The sequence below is a fragment of the Vulpes lagopus genome, chromosome 7 (genome assembly GCF_018345385.1).
Source record: "Vulpes lagopus strain Blue_001 chromosome 7, ASM1834538v1, whole genome shotgun sequence".
Taxonomy (NCBI): Eukaryota; Metazoa; Chordata; class Mammalia; order Carnivora; family Canidae; genus Vulpes; species Vulpes lagopus.
In genome coordinates this window covers 35,859,208-35,877,710 of record NC_054830.1, presented here as the reverse complement: position 1 = coordinate 35,877,710, position 18,503 = coordinate 35,859,208, and the positions used below count along the sequence as shown (strand labels likewise).

The 18,503-nt window shown below is 40.1% G+C and overlaps 1 protein-coding gene across 1 annotated transcript in view; it reads left to right on the top strand.

Moving 5' to 3' along the window:
* FRMD4B (FERM domain containing 4B) overlaps positions 1–18,503 on the top strand; it is a 322,158-nt gene that overhangs the window by 99,166 nt on the left and 204,489 nt on the right. Inside the window, exon 2 of the mRNA XM_041764330.1 lies at positions 566–692. The gene's annotated coding sequence lies outside the window, so the exon portion shown is untranslated. The remainder of the gene's footprint in view (positions 1–565; positions 693–18,503) is intronic.

Here is an 18,503-nt window from a genome sequence, read left to right as displayed (position 1 = left end):
AGAGCTTCTGAGGCATAGCTGTTTCCTTTTCTTTTATTGGAAAAATGACACAAATACATATAAATGAGCATCTTATGGCGCAACACACACACAAAATTTCATCAGTATTCATGACATGCATTTCCTCCTCTCCACAACTGACAGCTGTTAAAAATGAGATTTGGGAGAGCTATCCTGGTTCTAGTAATTCTGGAACATGGATTCTAAGGTGGGGTTTTATTGATTTTTCCCACTTTCACAGCCCTGATTTTATGACTGACTATAGATAAGTTTTAGCACTGCAGTCTCCCCTACAGAGACAGTGACACCACCTATTCAATGAAATGCATTATGCAAGAGGCCAAATCAGTACCAGATCTTTAGTGGCTGAGAATAGCCTCAATTTCATGTGTATTTGGAGATAGCTCTATTTTAAATCTCATTAGGCAAATTTCTAAAACTGTGATTAAACTGTAGCCACCCAAGGGAAAATTAGAAATAAATTAGAAGTGTTACTGACTTGAGATCTCTAATTCTTTCTTGTGTGCATACAGAAATTAAGGAGCTTCTCTTTTCTGTATTACAGGCTTGGATGAGAAATCCAGAAGAAAGAATGTGTGAAAGAAAAAGATGACATCTGTGCATGGCAAAACAAATCCAAAGATTATTACAATAAAAACAAACGGAGGTCAAGAGAACACTTACTAGTAAAGGTAAGTGGACATCCCTGTACATGGTGGGTTAGAACAGGAAAGTGAGTTTCTACATGTCGGTGTGTGAGTGTACATTGACCTGTCAAATGGAGAGAGGATAGGATAGGATAAGATACATGATATGATCTAACATCAAAGTATTTGTGTTCTAGCAGTGAGGAAGAAAATACATGCAGTTAGCTCCCTACTCTCAAATAAAAGCCAACTGCCCAAAAGTTGAATAATAGACTTACCTTTTAATAAAGGGGTTCTCATCTCAGACAGCAGAACAAACAGAAACAAAAATAAGTACTGTGCTAACTATGCTGTGCCGTTAACACATTTCCTACAGTATATTTCTAATATTTTATACACTCAGTTGTAAAATTACTATCTTTTTGTTCACAGTTGAACATTTGACCAGCTAAGCCCAGTAGACAGTTAAGCAAGCTAGTGGTTGATTATTTTCAGGCAGCTGGGCTTTGTACCTTTAGTGTTAATACTTTGGAGGGTTCTGTCCCTTTTTCCACTACTTTTCATAATATAATAAGAGGGAAATGAAATATTTCATTACAGCAATGCTATGGAAACCAAACTTCCAGGCATGTAGGCAGCGCTACTGTACACTGTCTCAGGAGGTTTCTTCGTTAGCTGATCTCACAAGTCCATAGTTGACACACAAAGGTGATTTGAAGGATTTTGATGTATAATATGCAAAAGTATGAGTCACGCACAAGTAGAATGTACAACAGCTAGGGACAGCATTTACACAGTCTCTCAAAATGCTTCCTTGCGTGAAATAAACCATTGGATTGCTATGTCTGCATGCCATCCCCTGCTGGGGAGGACTGGCATCTAGAAGCCAAGGACATGGACTTAAGATTCTTGCTCTTCCACTGACCACTTCTGTGCTGTGGTCAAAATGATTAATCTTCCTTTGCCTCAGTTTTCTTGAGTAGATGAGGATGAGTAGATAAAAGGAGTTACTAGATACAAAGCACTTGGAATAATGGCGAGCACATAAAAGTGCTCAATAATTAGTAGCTGATTTTAACATTGAGTAAAGTAAAGGATCCTTCAGGGATGGAAATTTCCGTTGTTTGTTTTTTGTGGAGTAGACACGTAGAGGAGCCTAAAAGATAGAGGGGGGTTGGAGGGGAATATGTTTAAACCTGGGCATATAGGCACTGTCCATACCACTACCACAGGAACCCGTGAGCCCCAGGCAAGGATAAAGGAAGCTACCTGGATCTCAGTGCATCTCCCAAACTCATAGTCATTAGGTACTTTGAGAAGAATTGGAGAATATGAATTTAAGTGATGTAGGATCTTAAATTACAAATCAGGTCATCTCAGATTCTTGGCTGTAATCTGTAAGGCACAGTGTGATCTGGCTCTGGCCATTAATCTCTACCCTCTCCTGGTTAGTGTTCTCACTCATACCTTCTTCCTGTCCCTCTAAATCACATCAGCTCTTTTGCACACACTATCTGCATGACATGCTACCCGTGAGCCTTTGCACCCACCACCCGAACAGCCTGCATACCCTCCTTCCCTACACCTGACCCATTTGCATGTTCCTTTCCATCTGTCTCAGACCTGTCTACTAAAGAGAACCCCCACCTCGTGACATCGTCTCGCAAAAATATCACCCCTACTGACATTCTTGTCAACAGTAACTGAGAGCCTTTTTTTGTCCATATTCTTGTAACAAGGAGCATCCAAAATTCTTTTCGTCCTTGCCAGTCTGCCAAGTGATGAGCTTGGCTGTTTAAAGTAGATAGAAGGGGGGAGCCTGGGTGGCTCAGTGGTTGAGTGTCTACCTTTAGCTCAGGTTGTGATTCCAGAGTCGTGGGATCAAGTCCCACATCAGGCTTCCCAAGGGGAGCCTGCCTCTCCCTCTGCCTATATCTCTGCCTCTCTCTGTGTGTCTCTCATGAATAAATAAATAAAATCTTTTAAAAAAAGAAGTAGAAGAGAGGATGCACAGATTGGCAATGAAGGTAGCAGTTAACCATTCATTCATTCACTGTCAGAGCCTTTCCTATATGGCACCCATTCTTCGTGGAAGTAATTCTCTTTATTTGGTTCTTCAGTTACATTTCCTACCTTCCATCTGTAAGTACTGCAAGGCCCAGGATGGTGTATTCATGGGAATATTCTGGGATCCTGGTCAGCAACTGCTATATGATGTACTTGGAAAACATTCTGGGAATCAAAGAATGAATGAGAGAGACAGGGTCCCTGATCTCGGAAGCACAGGTCTTGTCGTTGAGACAGATGGTTGCTTGATAGGACTAGAGGTGCAGAATTAGAGGCAGGAGATAATTAATGGGTCTCACACAAAATTAGCCTCATGGAGACAGGAGCACGATTCTAAATGCTAACTGGTCAACACAAATAAGGACTAACTTGAACGAGTATAGACAGTGGTGCTGGGCAGGGTCTTTACCCTGCAGGTGCTGGATTGTGTGGAGGTGGGCAGGGTTTGAAGGTAGGTTTCAGGGCAGTGATCACTTACCAACCACTATGGAGAAAATTGTAGTATTTTAATATGGAGTGCAGCTGCATAAATGCATTGCTACTGAGTAATAGCCCCGGTGATAGTATATTTTGTTTAAATAAGCAAGTGCACCTGTCACACTGGCAAGGACGAAAGAATTCTAAATACACCTTGTGGGAAATACATGGACAAAAAGGCTCTCATAGTCCCTGTTGATGAGACTGTCAGTAGGAGCAATATTTTTGGAAGCTAACTTGGCAGTATTTATCAAAATGTTAAATGCACATTTCTGTTAACCAGATAATAGAACTTTATCTTCCAGACAAACTGGTACGAATATAAAATGCTGTAGGTACAAGTACAATCACTTTAGCATTTTTTAATAGCAAAAATACAGGAGCAGTTTATATGTCTATTAATAGAAGAGTAGGAAATAAGTGATGGCATTTTCATCCAATAGAACAGTGTGGCTCCTGAAATGTGTGAGGTGAAAGGGGAAATCCTGCCAAAATTATGTATATTACGATCATGTTTGTTAAAAGCAAATGAACACAACCCAAGTGTCCATCAGCAGATGAATGGATAAGCAAAGTTAGGTCTTCAATGCAGTATTCTTCAGCCATAAAAATGAATGAATTTCTGATACATGCCACATGGATGAACCTTGAAAGCATTACGCTAAGTGACACAAAAGGACAAACATTCTGTGATTCAACTTCTATGAGTTATCTGGAATAGGCAAATTCATAGAGCAAGTAGAGATTTTCAAGAGCTGGGACGAGGAAGAAAAGGGGGGGTTGGTGATTAATGCTACTGTTTGTGGTGCCTAAAATGTTTTGGAAATGGTGGTGATTGGTTGCACAACATTATGAATGTAATTAATGCCAATGAATTGTACACTTAAAGATGATGAAACTGGCACCCAAAATGATGAAAATGGCAGATTTATGTCATATTTGTTTTATCAGAATTTTCTAAAACTTGAAAGAAAAAGCAAAAGAACAAACCAAAAATAAAAGCAGGCACACATACACATGTGTGCCCACGGGCACCATATCATCTGGAAAAATGCCTGCAGATTGTTGACAGTGTCTAACAGATGAAATGAGGGACAGAGCAGGAGAGAAAAGAATTTTGTCCTATATACTTGCGCATGTTTTGCATTCTTTGCAGTCAGCGCATATTTTAATATTTTTTTTAAATTGAAGGGTTTTTTAAAAGTCATCCTGACCTGTAGTAGAACCCTGGAATTGGTACAGTTTTCTAGTTTGCAATCAAAACAATGCTGAAAGGTCTGTTTACAATTGAATGTGCTCACATCTAACATCCCTGTGCAGTGTTTAACCTAGAGTGCAAATTTAATTACAGGTTAAAACGCAAAATCCTTTTCCTTTTCTAGATGAAATTACATCTTGTAGAAAACAGCATCTTGATATAGAAAGAATTTGAACTTATCCCTCCCTCAGTGAAGACAGACTCCTCTATCTAGTAATTTCCTGCAAAGCAAGATGCTTCTATTTGTAGTTTTATATCCCCTTGGCTGGTAAAGGATCTAAGGTGTGTTGACTATAAAAAGTGAGCCTCAGGGATCCCTGGGTGGCGCAGCGGTTTGGCGCCTGCCTTTGGCCCAGGGCGCGATCCTGGAGACCCGGGATCGAATCCCACATCGGGCTCCCGGTGCATGGAGCCTGCTTCTCCCTCTGCCTGTGTCTCTGCCTCTCTCTCTCTCTCTGTGTGACTATCACAAATAAATAAATATTAAAAAAAAAGTGAGCCTCAATATCAGAACACCTAGAAATTTTTATGCATAAGCAGAGATTTTTTAAAACCCTAATAAAATTCTGCAAAAATAGCATCTTATTTGGTCACCAATTTTGCAAAATGTTTAAACCCTGTAACCTGATCATAAGTTTATATAACTAGAGAGAATGTTTGAAAGGTTGTGTACCTCAGGCTATTCATGTTGGTAGTCTCAAGAAGAGAATCTCACAGGATGGTGTCAGATGAGAGGAGATTCTTTATATACCTGTACATTGTTTAATTGTTACAACTAAGGGCTTTTCTTAATAACTTCCTGAAGATACAACCAACCAGCAATAAACTGTACATATTCAAAGTTGTAAAATTTCAGAAGTGCTTGGTGGCTCATTTGGTGGAGCATGCAACTCTTGATCTTGGAGTCGTGAGTTGGAGCTCCAGGTTGAGTGTAGAGTTTACTTCAAAAAATAAAGTGCAAAACTTGAGAGAAAATGTTGTAACTATATGAGGAGAGAGATGTTAACTAGATTTATTGTGGTGATACTTTTACAATATGTTTATGGCAAATCACTATGCTGTACATCTTAAACTTATACAGAGCTTTGTGTCAATTATGTCTCAAGAAAACCAAAAAAAGTACATATATACAATGGAATAATATGCAGCCATCAAAAAAGAATGAAATCCTGCCATTTACAATGACGTGGATGGAGCTAGAATGTATTATGCTAGGTGAAAAAAAGTCAGTCAAAGAAAGATAAATACCATATGATTTCACTCATATATGGAATTTAAGAAACAAAACAGATGAACATAGGGAGAGGAAAAAAAAGAGAGGAAGGCAAACCATAGGAAACTCTTAACTATAGAGAACAAACTGAAGGTTTGGAGATAGGTATGTACGGGGATGGACTAGATGGGTGATGGGGATTAAGGAGGGCACTTGATATGATAAGCACTAGGTGTTGCATGTAAGTGATGAATCACTAAAATCTACTCCAGAAACCAATATCACGAATATGCTAACTAGAATTTGAAAAAATATTTGAAACAAACAAACGAAAAAGAAAAAAAAAAGACAAAGGGAGAGGTGGGAGAATGATGAACCTAACAAAATTTTTTCAAATATAGTTAAGAAAGAGCATCCTCTGAGAACTGTGTCTTGTTTTCTATTGCATGTTCAGCACTGTTTTGTCAATAAAATAAAGCAGCAGCTTAGAGTGGAGAAGACAAAAAATAAAAAATTAAGAAATAAAGTGGACAGTTTGATAAGTTTTGACACATGTATATACTCATGAAGCCATCACCATAATCGAGTTAATGAAAACATCCATCATTCCCAAGTCTCCTTATGTACTTTTATAATCCCTCCTTCCTACCTACCAACCCCCTCTCTTGCCCCAGGAAGCCACTGATCTTGTTTCTATCACTGTATATTAGTTTGTGTTTCCTACAATTTGATATGAATGAAATCCTACACTACAAATCCTTTTGTCTGGCATCTTTCACTCTGCATAATTACTTTGAGATTCATCCATGTTATAGTATTATGGATAAGTTTTTTTTTTCATATTTAGAAGCCAGTAAGTTTGTGTGCTTATTTTTTAGCTCTAGAATAATTTTTCTAGATGCCTGGAAAATGTGTAGCTTCTAAGCTTTGGATAAAACAATCTGGGTAAATTACATTTAAGGAAAATATAATAATTAATAAAAAGAAAATGCAAATAATTTAAGCATCTTCTCAAGCATGTAATAGACAATCATTATTTGTGAGTAACCAGGTTTTATTTTATTTTTTTTAAGATTTTATTTATTTATTCATGAGAGACACACACACAGAGAGAGAGAGAGAGAGAGGCAGAGACAAAGGCAGAGGGGGAAGCAGGCTCCATGCAGGGAGCCCGATGTGGGACTCGATCCCGGGTCTCTAGGATCACGCCCTGGGCCAAAGACAGATGCTCAACAACTGAGCCACCCAGGCGTCCCAGTAACCAGGTTTTAAATCAATACCTGGATGCTGGCTGACATTCAGAACACTAGACATTGAGAAATTTGATGTGTTTCTACTGGTACTTGAATTTCTTACTGAAGCGTGATTAAAACAAACAGACCTGCTCTGGGCTCTGAAGTCTCACAAATTGATTGCTCTTATTTTTAAATTTTTTCTTATTTTTAGAATCGTTTCTTTATTTGAAAACTATTGCCTGATGATGGTTCTCAGGGGCTGGAGGGAAGGGGAAATGAGGAGTCACTGCTTAGTGGATACAGAGTGTCATTTTGTGATGATGAAAATGTTCTGGCGATGGAAGTGGTGATGATTGCCCAACAACATAAATGTGCTTAATGCCACAGAACTGTGCACTGACAAATGGTTAGAACAATAAGTTTCATATTGTATGTTTTACTACAACTTTTGAAACGTTAAGAAGAAAAATTTCCAGGTATTTCCAAATTAAAAAAAGATAATAGCTAACACATCACCCTAATAATTTTAGTGATAGTCAGCCCAAGTTTCTTAATGGTCTTGTGGCCCAAACAAAAGAACAATATTTCTAGAGGAGGAAGAAATTATTTTCCTTTGAAATGATGCTTCATACTTCTGACTTTAGTAGTGGAAATTCAGAAACACAAATTACTAGCCAACTACCAGGCATTCTTTTAAGACTTTACATGCATTAACTCATTTAACCTTCAATGGAATTAGAACAGATGGTTATTTCCATTTCAGAGATGAGGAAGGACATTGAGAACAGAGAGGTTATGTAACATGCCCAGAGTTACACAGTGGGTGAGAGGCAGAGCTGGTTGTCAAACACCAGAAATAGGGCTCCAGAGCCCACAGTGCTCTGAGCCACTACGTTTTCCCATCTACTAACTATAAAGAGCTGGATATCAGGACAGCTGTCTGTATACCGTGTGACCATTTCTAGAATTTCTACTGGATAGTTATACCTGAAAAGCTTGAGAGTATTGATACTCTTCACTTTTCTTCAGCAAAAGCTTGTGACTTGAAATATGTAAATAATTTATCTCCCACTGGAAATTATCCTTTAACATTTACCCAGCTTTTTACTAATGCCAATCATGAAGGAAATGTAAGAGAATGCTTTCCATAAAAATGTAAGTTTTCTAGGCTTTATCAGAGAAAAGCTCTGGAAGGAAAATCTCCATTGGAAGAAGACATGAGCTTATATGAGCTTATATTATTTCCTTCCCCCAAGGTTCATGTCTCCCAAAATGTTAGGTTAATTTTAAACATAATCATGTCTGTGTTCAAATAAATTTAGGAAATGCTAAATTAAAGGGAGTTAGAATTTCTCTACTGCAGGACTTCTTATGGACTTAACATACTAATAAATATTGTGAATTGCCAAGAAAGGAAAATGATAGGTATAACATATTAAATAATATATGAGTACTTATTATATAATATACAGATGTTTCCCAGGGTTCTTTTACCACTACTTCTCCCATGGAAAATCATGAGCAGTGAGTGCTTCCTGGAACACTTTTCTGGCATCTTGGACTAGGGATTTTCCAAATTTACCACCAGGGGGCAGTTCCCCCCCATTTATATTCTGACAAACCTTAAAACTTATTTTCCTTCATCACACATGAGACAGGCTGACATTTTCCAAGCAGACTTTGCTAAAAACTTTCAAGGGTTGAAGAATAGAAATAAGAAAAATAAGAAACTCAGAAATAGCGATTCCCAAAGAAATAGTAAATCTGCCCAACTCTCCTGGGCCAATATGGAATACAAGTTCTCAGGCGTATTGCTTGCCCCTTCTCCCTCCTGTTTCTCACCCACTTGACTTTTCTGTCATTTTGACCCCACAGAAGCATCTATGGGCTTATCTTCTCACAACTGAGGATAAATCTCATAGACCCTTGTGTTTTCACAGCTCAAATTATTTTCTGATTTAAATGTCCCTGGTCTGCACTGTGACCTTTCCTCTCAGTCCTGGTTGGCAGCTCTGAGGTACTTCCGTGGTGATGGACAGAGACGGCAGTTTCATGAACGTTCTAGTCATGACTAAATGTGCAGTAAATGGATCATCCTCAAGTCCCTTGCCAAGGCAGAGATTATTCATCAGCAAAGCATATTTTCTTTGTAGAACTCAGAACCAGTCTCATAGCCCTTCTTGACACTGGGCTCTGGGAAGGCATTATTACCAATGGGTTGCTGTTAATTTGAGTAGGAAAATTCTCTCATTTAAGTCTAGGATATAAAGTCCACCCACCTCTGGAACCTCCTGTGGCGACCCTCTCAGATGAATGTAATCTCCAGTAATCTCTACCCAACACATACACACAGGTTTTTAAAACTCTGTTTTAGGTCCACAATAATGAACGTGTCTATTATAAGCCCATCTGAGCCTAATCCATACCTTATCTATAGAGCACTGTGCAAACACCACACCTTACTAGAAGAAGAGGGTTGTTATATCCCAGCATGTGCCAGAGGCTCCAAACTTGGCCCATTCTGTTGTTTAACTTCTGAGTGGTATTGATATCATGTGCTTTTATGCCCCATTTTGATTAACATGTCCTTGGAGTTAACTGCCTTTGTAGGAGCTGCTCAGGGAACAGCCTGTGTTCTTTGCCGAACTTCAGCAAGTGTCATAAAAAGGCCTAACCTGTTACGGTAGGCTTTGAAGCTAATTGCCATGTGACAGTTTTTTTTTTTTTCTTTTCTCATAATGCTGAAAGCTTATTTTAGCATTCATGAATAAGAGGAGCAGTACAGGGGTGCCTGGGCGGCTCAGTCTGTTACGTGTCTGTCTTCAGCTGAGGTCATGTTCCCAGGGTCCTGGGACTGAGCTGCGCATCGGACCCCCTGATCTGAGGGGAGTCTGCTTGTCCCATTCCCCCTGCCACTCCCTCCAGCTCATACTCTGTCTCTGTCTCCTCTCTCCTGTGTCTCAAATGAATAAAATCTTAAAAAAAAAAAAAAAAGGAACAGTACAGTGTAGTCATTAAGCTTGAACTCTGGGGTTAGATGGGGTTCCACTGTTGGCTGCACACTAAATTTCTTTAGAGCATTTGGTGAGTTACCACTTAACCCCTCCAAGCCTCCTGAACCATAAGGGAAATAACAATACCTATCGTGTTGTGATTCATTTATAAATGTTATTGTGCATCTAGTTTGTACCAAGTACCAGCAACAGGGAGTGGATGTAATGGAATGAGACCCGTAACTAACTCACCTATCACCAAAACGATACTATTGTCATTCCTCTTCTAAAGTACTGAAGGCTGAAGCTCTCATGAAAGGTGGGGGCAAAAGGAGACCATGGCTCTTGAATTTGAAATGGATTGGACCTGCAGTTTAGGTGGTGGACCCGCAGAGTCAGTATTTAATTTTTAAAGTGTGGCCGCGGGGTGAACTTCCCCCAGTGGCCAGTGGGGTGTGCTGTGTGAACAGAGTAACTGCAGTACTGCCAACCGCTGGTTTCGGGAACAGGGTGATGCTTCCCCTAGGGAGAGTGGGGATCAAAAGGGTCAGTGGCAAGTTCAACTTTGAATGCCCTAGCTTCTGTTTCCTGTTGAATTTAACTCCAACCACAATGTAATGACAGCAGAATTGATTCACCTGTACGAGACGTCCTCACTGACCAATAAGCTTTTGCAATGAAAGCCATGTGCTTGGGGAAGTGTGAGGAGGAAGTGACACAGATGCATTGGGTAATTGTTAAGAAAGCACTAGGGGAATACTGTAAGCGAGAAGCTACCTGCTGGAGAGAGGCAATACCACTGCGGATAACCTGAAGACAAGGGAATCTTGGAAAGCATTAGCGCATCTGCCCCTGCCTACTGCTGGAAGTCACAGTCCGGCCTCGGCAGCCAAGTTCTAGTGACCACAAGGTGAACTCACTATGGGCAGCATCTATGACTTTTTTATATTGCTTTTATTTGGTTTGTGATTTCGAACCTCATGTTCATTCTTTTTGGCCTTGCCTCTGGAACTCAGCTTCAGAAATTGACCCAGTCCACCTGAGCAAATTTCAGATTCATCTTTGGGTTCTCAAAAGAGCTGGTTTTATTCCATTTTATTGCTAATTTAGCAATATTTTATTCCATTTAGCAATAATCACGCGTCGGATAAACCTTGCTGGCTACCATACTGCCACTGCACAAAGCCAAAATTACTGTTCTTATTCCAAATATGAATCCATGTTAGGATTCAAGGTAGTCAACGTATGTCCTATTTCATTTCATTTGTCTTATGAAAATATTTCAATTCAATGTCTTACGTCTCTAACCTTTTTTTTTTTTTTATGATAGTCACACACACAGAGAGAGAGAGGCAGAGACACAGGCAGAGGGAGAAGCAGGCTCCATGCACCGGGAGCCTGACGTGGGATTCTATCCCGGGTCTCCAGGATCGCGCCCTGGGCCAAAGGCAGGCGCCAAACCGCTGCGCCACCCAGGGATCCCCGTCTCTAACCTTTTGATGAGAGAAATACCGCATCTCATTTGTTTACTGTTTATTCTGGATTATGGGTAAAGTCGAGGATTTTTCTTCTCTTTACTGGCCATTTATATATCTTAGAAAAATTGCCTATTCCTAGTCTTCTTTTTCTATCGATTTATTACATTAATAGATTAAGAAGGAAATCAGCGATTCAGGGATGACAGACCAAAGTGCATGCAATGGATCTTAGTAATACAGTCCCGATCACAAAGCCATTCCAAACAATTGGAGAAACTGAATTCTCAGACCCTGCCTAATTGATGAAAAAGAAAAGTGATTGAATTTATAGTTAGGTGTTGTGTCTTGCCATCTCCCTCTTGGAGTCAGTCTGAAGCTCAGAGATGGCTGGTTCCTCTCTGTGAAGGGTGGATGGTCTCTGTGAGCCCTGTGGCAGGTGGCAGAGCGCTGGGAGAATCTCTGCTGTCCATGCAGAGCCAGTAGAAGAGGTGGGGGTGCTGCTTGACAGTCCTCAAGAGAAAGCAGCAGGGACATTTGTCTGTGAAGGAGCAAAGCTCAACCTAAGAAGGAAAGATGCATAATTCCTCCATCAGCCTGGGCAGTGATTCAATTGTATTCATTTCTGTATCTTGCACTCTGGGCAAACTTTGATTGGGATGTTGGTGACTCCATCTGCCAAAATATCATTCAAGGTGTTGAGTCCTTTTACAGAGATGAGTTTTGTGATATAAAAACTATGGTATAATAACAAAGGTGCTTATTTATTAATGCAGTAAATAGCACGATCTGGTATATAATAATTTCAAACTAGTCAGGAGTGTGAACAAATATTTTGAGGTCTAGGCAATTACAGGAATATGATAGAAGAATATCTGTGATTTCTATTGAGACTGAGTGACCTGTTCTGCTAGTATTTCTGTAGTTTGTTCCTTATATTCATAACTAAAAGAATGCTAATTTTTTAGAAGTTAATGAAAAAAAATTTTAAAGACGTAATTTTTTACACTCATGCATGTTCCATCCTTGAAGTCCATACAAGCGTCCTCTAGGAGTCAGAAACCCCTGATGGAAGTCCTTTGGTCTCTGGCTGGTAGGGGCAGTGCTGACTACAAAGGGGCACGGAGGAATTTTTTGAAGTGATATAACTGTTGAATTTTGATTGTGATGGTGGTTAAATTACTCAAAAATGAGGAATTTCATGTATGAAAATTGGAACTGAAAAAAGAGAGGGAGGGAGGAAGAAAGGAAGACAGAAATGGAAAGAAAGATGAGTTATGAGTTGCAAATTGCTGCTAACAGAAGCAGACCTTGTAAAAATTCCTTTTCTATTGGGGCTGAGTTTCTTCCACAATTATTATCCACTGCTTTCTGGAGAGTTGTTATAGTAGTAGCGGTCAGGGAAAAGGACTCTGGAGCAAGTCTCCCCAAGTTTAAATCCTGGCTCTGCCAGTTATTTGCTGTGACCTGGGGCGAGTCACAGGACATCTCTTTCTCAGTTTTATCATCTTAAAATGGAGATGGTGCCTACCTCATATGATTATTTGGGGATTAAGTGGGTTAATACATTTAAAGTTGACTATTAGAATAGTGCCTGGCGTATAGTAAGTGCTCTAATGTCATCTAATATTTAGAAATGCTTGGGAAAGAAGCCAAGGTCATGATGAAGAGCTCAGTCAATGCCAGTGATGGTATCAGCAATCACAGAAAGACTGGTCAGGATAGTCATTAACAAAAAATAAATGTGTTTATGTGTCTGTAAGACACGTCAACATATTATTCTTCTAAATGAATTTGAAACTTTTTTTTTTTTTGGCTCTGCCTGGATCTCACCTCTCAGATGTATCAACTCCCAACATCCTCTTCCTTTTCCAAATAACTTCCCCTGCTGGACCACCTCACATGATGTGTTTCCAGGGGACAAAGCCAGGGCCTTTTGTGCAACGTTTGCAAATGAAAATCACACCCATCATAAAGGAGCCAGGTCTCCTATAAAACCTGATTGACTTAACCATGAATACTTAGTTTGAGGTTATTAATTATGACTGATATTTAATATCATTCAGAGAATCTACAAAACTGTTGAATATTTACAACATGGCAAAATGTTCACCTGCCAAGTTTCCAACAGAATCCGTCTGGGGTTTTAGTCCTGGGGTGTTTTATTAGTGGGAGCACAGTTTGTGAGCTTTCAAATCATCTACAAGTGAAGAATTTATTGAAAATAAGTTTCTCTGCCATATACCAGGCAACAGCCCATTTATCTGGAGAACGAGAAACTGGGGAATGATGGAAACCTAAAATCTTTATTTAAATTCATTTCAACCTTCCTCAGTAAACCTTACAGGCAATTTATAAGGAGAGAGAACATATGGGATATCACAGCAACTTCTTTTTAATGTCAGTAAAAATATAGGCAGTCAGTTCTCATTTTTTGGTGGTAGTTATGTTGTATAAAGTTGCCATGAGCACTGAATTAGCAAATGCTGAACCAGCTCCCAGGGGAGATACAGGTTAGGTTCTTATGAATCTCTGGTCACAACATTCTAATTAACCAATTAATATATAACCTTGGCTTATGTGTGTTTCTGTTTAAAGACACTTTGTTGACTGTATATTGTGGGTCTATTAACATTGAACTCATGGCCAACAGAACTGTAACTCATGCCTGAATGATATTTATCCAGCACACCCATTTTCTCTATAAGGCACATCATTGCATTTTTGTTATTCTTAGGGACACTAACCGCATTTCAGTGCTATATTTTGGGACCATTTTATTTTATTTTATAGATTTTATTTATTCATTTGACACAAAGAGAGAGTACAAGCAGGGAGCAGCAGAAGGAGGGGGAGAAGCAGGCTCCCTGCTAAGTGGGGAGCCCAATGCAAAGCTCGATCCCAGGACTCCAGGATCATGACCTGAGCTGAAGGCAGACACTCAACCCACTGAGCCACCCAGCTGCCCATGAGACCATTTTAAATAGCAAAGTCACCAATAAAAAGCAAAATAGGCAAAATACATTGTGCTAAAGAGACCATGAAAAGGATGGTATGTGCACTGAAATAAGAAGGCAGGATGTCATCCTTTTTGACCTTAGCTAGGGCCTTGCCCAAGGATTGACTCAAATTTTTTACCCCTCTGTGCCTGAGAATGACTGTAATTACAATAAAAGTTTGATTTTGGGCTAACAAGTACATTTTAGCACGTAGATGAATTTGCAAATATGGAATCCATGAACAATGGGGATCAATTTATAAATAAGAAAAAGAACAAAAAAAGAACCTAGGTGGTCTTTCCCTCCATTCCTAAACAGCTTTAGCTAAGTATAGAACTTACATTGGATAAATGCCCAGTGAATCATATACATGTGCCAGAGCACAACCCTCGCTGGCTTGAAGCCCACCGATCTCTCCACCAGAGGGCTGGCCGAACTTGGTGAGTGGTCAGCAAACCCCAGCCTGGGGGCCAAATCTCTCATACTGCCTGTTTTGGTATGGTCCTGAGCTAAGAAAGGATTTTTTTCTCTCATATAAATGGATTGGGGAGGGAGGGAATCAAAGGAAGACTATTTCATGACCCTTGAAAATTTTATGAAATTTAAATGTTGGTGTCCAAAGGTGAAGTTGTGTTGGACACAGCCCATGCCTGTTTGTTTATGCACTGTCAGTGATTGCTTTCATGTAATGGGGCAGAGAAGCACAGTTGCCATGGAAACGATGGAGTCCACAAAGCTAAAAATGTTTACTATCTGGTCCTTTATAGAATAGGTTTAATGACCTGTGGTCTAAACCATTGCTAGTGGTCATAATGTAGGGTCTTGCACAGGCGATTAAAAGGTCGTGTGGGGGAGCCTGGGTGGCTCAGCTGGTTATCTATCTACCTTGGGCTCAGGTTATGATCTCTGGGTCCTGGGATCAAGCCCTGTATCAGGCTCCCCATTCAGTGAGGAATCTGCTTCTCCCTCTCCCTCTGCCTCTGCCTCTTCCTGCCCCTCCTGTTGTTTCTCTCTCTTTCAAATAAATAAAATTTTTAAAAAGTAAAAGGAAGAAAGAAAAGCTCTGTGTGACAGTTAAACTTTATCTAGCAGGGGAAGAGGTAAGTTTTAGGCAACAGAAAATAAGGCTTTCCCTTCCTCAACCCCACCTCCTCCTTTTCAGACAAGGTTAGGTTTCGAATTCTATTAATTAAGTAATACAAGAATTTACTTCATACATTGAAGCATATTAGAAATTATCAGTTTGATTCGGTTAACAAATCTGTTGAAACCAATTTAAATGCAAGTGGAGGAAATTCATCAAGGAGAAGAAAAAATGAGGACACCAACCTTTTTGTGTTGGGATTATGAAATAAAATTCCAGAAGTTTTGTTTCTTATCAATTGAGAAAGTATAGGGGTGCCCAGGTGGCTCAGTCACTTCAGTGTCTGACTCTTGATTTCTGCTCAGGTCATGATCTCGGGGTTGGGATCCAGCCCTGCATCAGACTCTGTGCTCAACAAGGAGTCTGCTTATCCCTCTCTCCCCCCCCCCACCGCCCCTTCCCCCACACTCTCTCTCTTTAAAAAAAAAAAAAAAGTAAAGTTCATTTTATTTATTTATTTATTTATTTATTTATTTATTTATTTATTTTATTTTCAGTTTTAATAGCTGAAAGTTGCCTTAGAGATCATTAGATCAAGACTATCCTAGAGAATTTTCTGCATGGTTGAGCATGTCCTCAATCTGTGTTATCCAGCATGGTAGCCACTAATACATGTGACTGTTGAGCATTTGAAATGGAGCTGGTAGGACTAAGGAGCTGAATGTTTAATTTTTGTTCAGTTGTAATTCAGTCAAAATAGCCACATGCAAAACTATTATGTACCTTATGGAGTTAGGTTGTATTTAGAGTCAAAATGACAGTAGGCTTGTCTTAAGTTTGCCTTGAGTAGAGTTTTTAAGGAGTTTGGATTTGTTGCCAACATTTAAAGATTGGGAGATTTTATGTAAAGTCCCAAATTCGGGCTTCTTATGGGAAATTGATAGATCTAGAGATACCACAGATGCCCTTTCTGGACGAGATATGGGCTCTCCAGTCCCCACTGCTCCCTATTGTCTTATACTCAGCATGCTGCATCCTTTTCATTGCCTCCTTAGTCTCCATTGGCATTTGAATGTGCAATTGCTAATCTAATTCAATCCCCAAATTTTCGTATGGGAAACTAAAGCCCAGAGATAGTAAGTGCCTTACACAAAGTTGCCCGGTAATTAATTAACAGCCCAACTAGCACACACAAGAATCCAGGTCCCTGGCCAGCACTTTCTCTTCTCCAGGGCCCTGACTGAAATCCCTGGGTGTGTATGGGCAGTGGGAGAGGTGGTACCGCCCAGTACCTGGGTGTGTCTTGCACTCATAAGCCTTATTCTTTCCTACTTCCAGGCCATGGAGAGGTTGGACATTGGGTGAACGAGGTCTCTGCTTTCCTCCCATCTGGGCTGACTCAGTGAGAGTCACAATGGGCAGTGAGGGTGTGGAAGGGATATTGACCTGAACTTTCCCTGGCTGTTTCCCTCTCCAACTTCCTGTCTCATTGTTTACCATTGACATTTCCAAAGTTGTCAATGGTGGCACATCTGAGAATCCACTGTTGGCTGTTTATCCTCCCTTGTATCTCTGCGGTTCCTCTGCTTATTTGTGTCCACCTTTCTTTTTCCAAAGGCCTTTTGACTTATCTCTGCAGCCCTAGTCAGTTAAATCTTGAGACAAAATACTTACTTAAATGCACAAAGAAAGCTTTTGAAATAGTCTTTCACAGAATGAGAGTTAAGTTTTGGGCATTTCTGTCTTCTCTCGTCCTGTTCAGGTCAAGGTTTAGTCAGAAAGAGGAGGTTTAGCTTAGTAACTTCGGGAACATATTCACCTAGATTTGAGTATTTGCTTTGCCATTTGCCAGATCAATGACCTTGGGGAAAAATCCCTTAATCTTCTGGGCCAGAATTTCCTCAAATGTCGAAGTATCTACTTCATAGGACTGTGGATGAGGAATAAATCTGATAATGAATGTAAAGTAAAAAGCATGGCACCTGCGACAATAATGAGTGCTCCATAGATGGGAAGGATGGAGCATTCATTTCTACCGTGTCTCTCTATGCATCTCCCATTCTTTCTTTCGAGAGGGATCTTCCAGGTCTATCAGGCCACACCCATTCTGAAATCCTTCCCTGCGGTTACCTTGTTTATTAACTCAACAGATCAACTACATTTGACCCAATTTTTTTTTTTTTTACATTGACCCATTTTAACCCCAAACATCTCTTCCTACAGTGCATTCTCCAGGTTCTGCTCTATGTATTCTGCATGGAAACTTCCATTTACTACTTGGTCCTTGACCTAAAAAGCCCTGTTTCCTCCTTTTTCCAAGTGTGGAACCAGCATTCATGTATTTCTGCCATCTTGCATGGTGGGGAATGGGCACCTGTGATTCTTGCCTGCCCAGGATCCAGTTCCTTTTCTTCTCAGAAGAGAACCCCACCCAATTATCCTTTAGGCTTAGGTAAGGCTCCTCCCCCAACCTTTTCTGGTATGAAGTTTGGACATGTGACTTAGGTCTAGCCAATCAGAGCTAGAGAAGAGAACTGAATGACTCCTGGTGGAATTATTAGGAAACAGAATCTCTTTTTCCACAGGAGTTGCTTAACCAGCTAGATGTAAGCTTGATCCTGCTAGTGGCCAACTCTGGCTTCCCTGGGAAACAAGAGGGAGATAAACACTGAAGAGAGAAAACTGAGAGGCCGAAAGGGACAGAGTCCAGAGCATTAGTGCCTGAAGGTGGATACCCTTGAGCTTTGCCGATGTGTGAGCCAATAAACTCCTCCACATTCACCTTTATTGGACTTATTTATCCATGTTTGCTTTGATTGGTTTGAATTGGAATTCAATCTCTGTAACTAAAAGAGTTCTGCTTAAACTCTGCCCTTTCTAAATTTCACCCCAAATCTGTCTCCCAGTATATTTCCAGTTACTATAAATCCATTTGCTGGCTCTGAATGACCTCATGTCTGCTGCATGCATTTTCTCCCAGTGTACTTTGCTATCTGGGCGTACTTGGAATCAAATGTATTAGTTTTCTCTTGCTACATGACGAATTACCACAAAG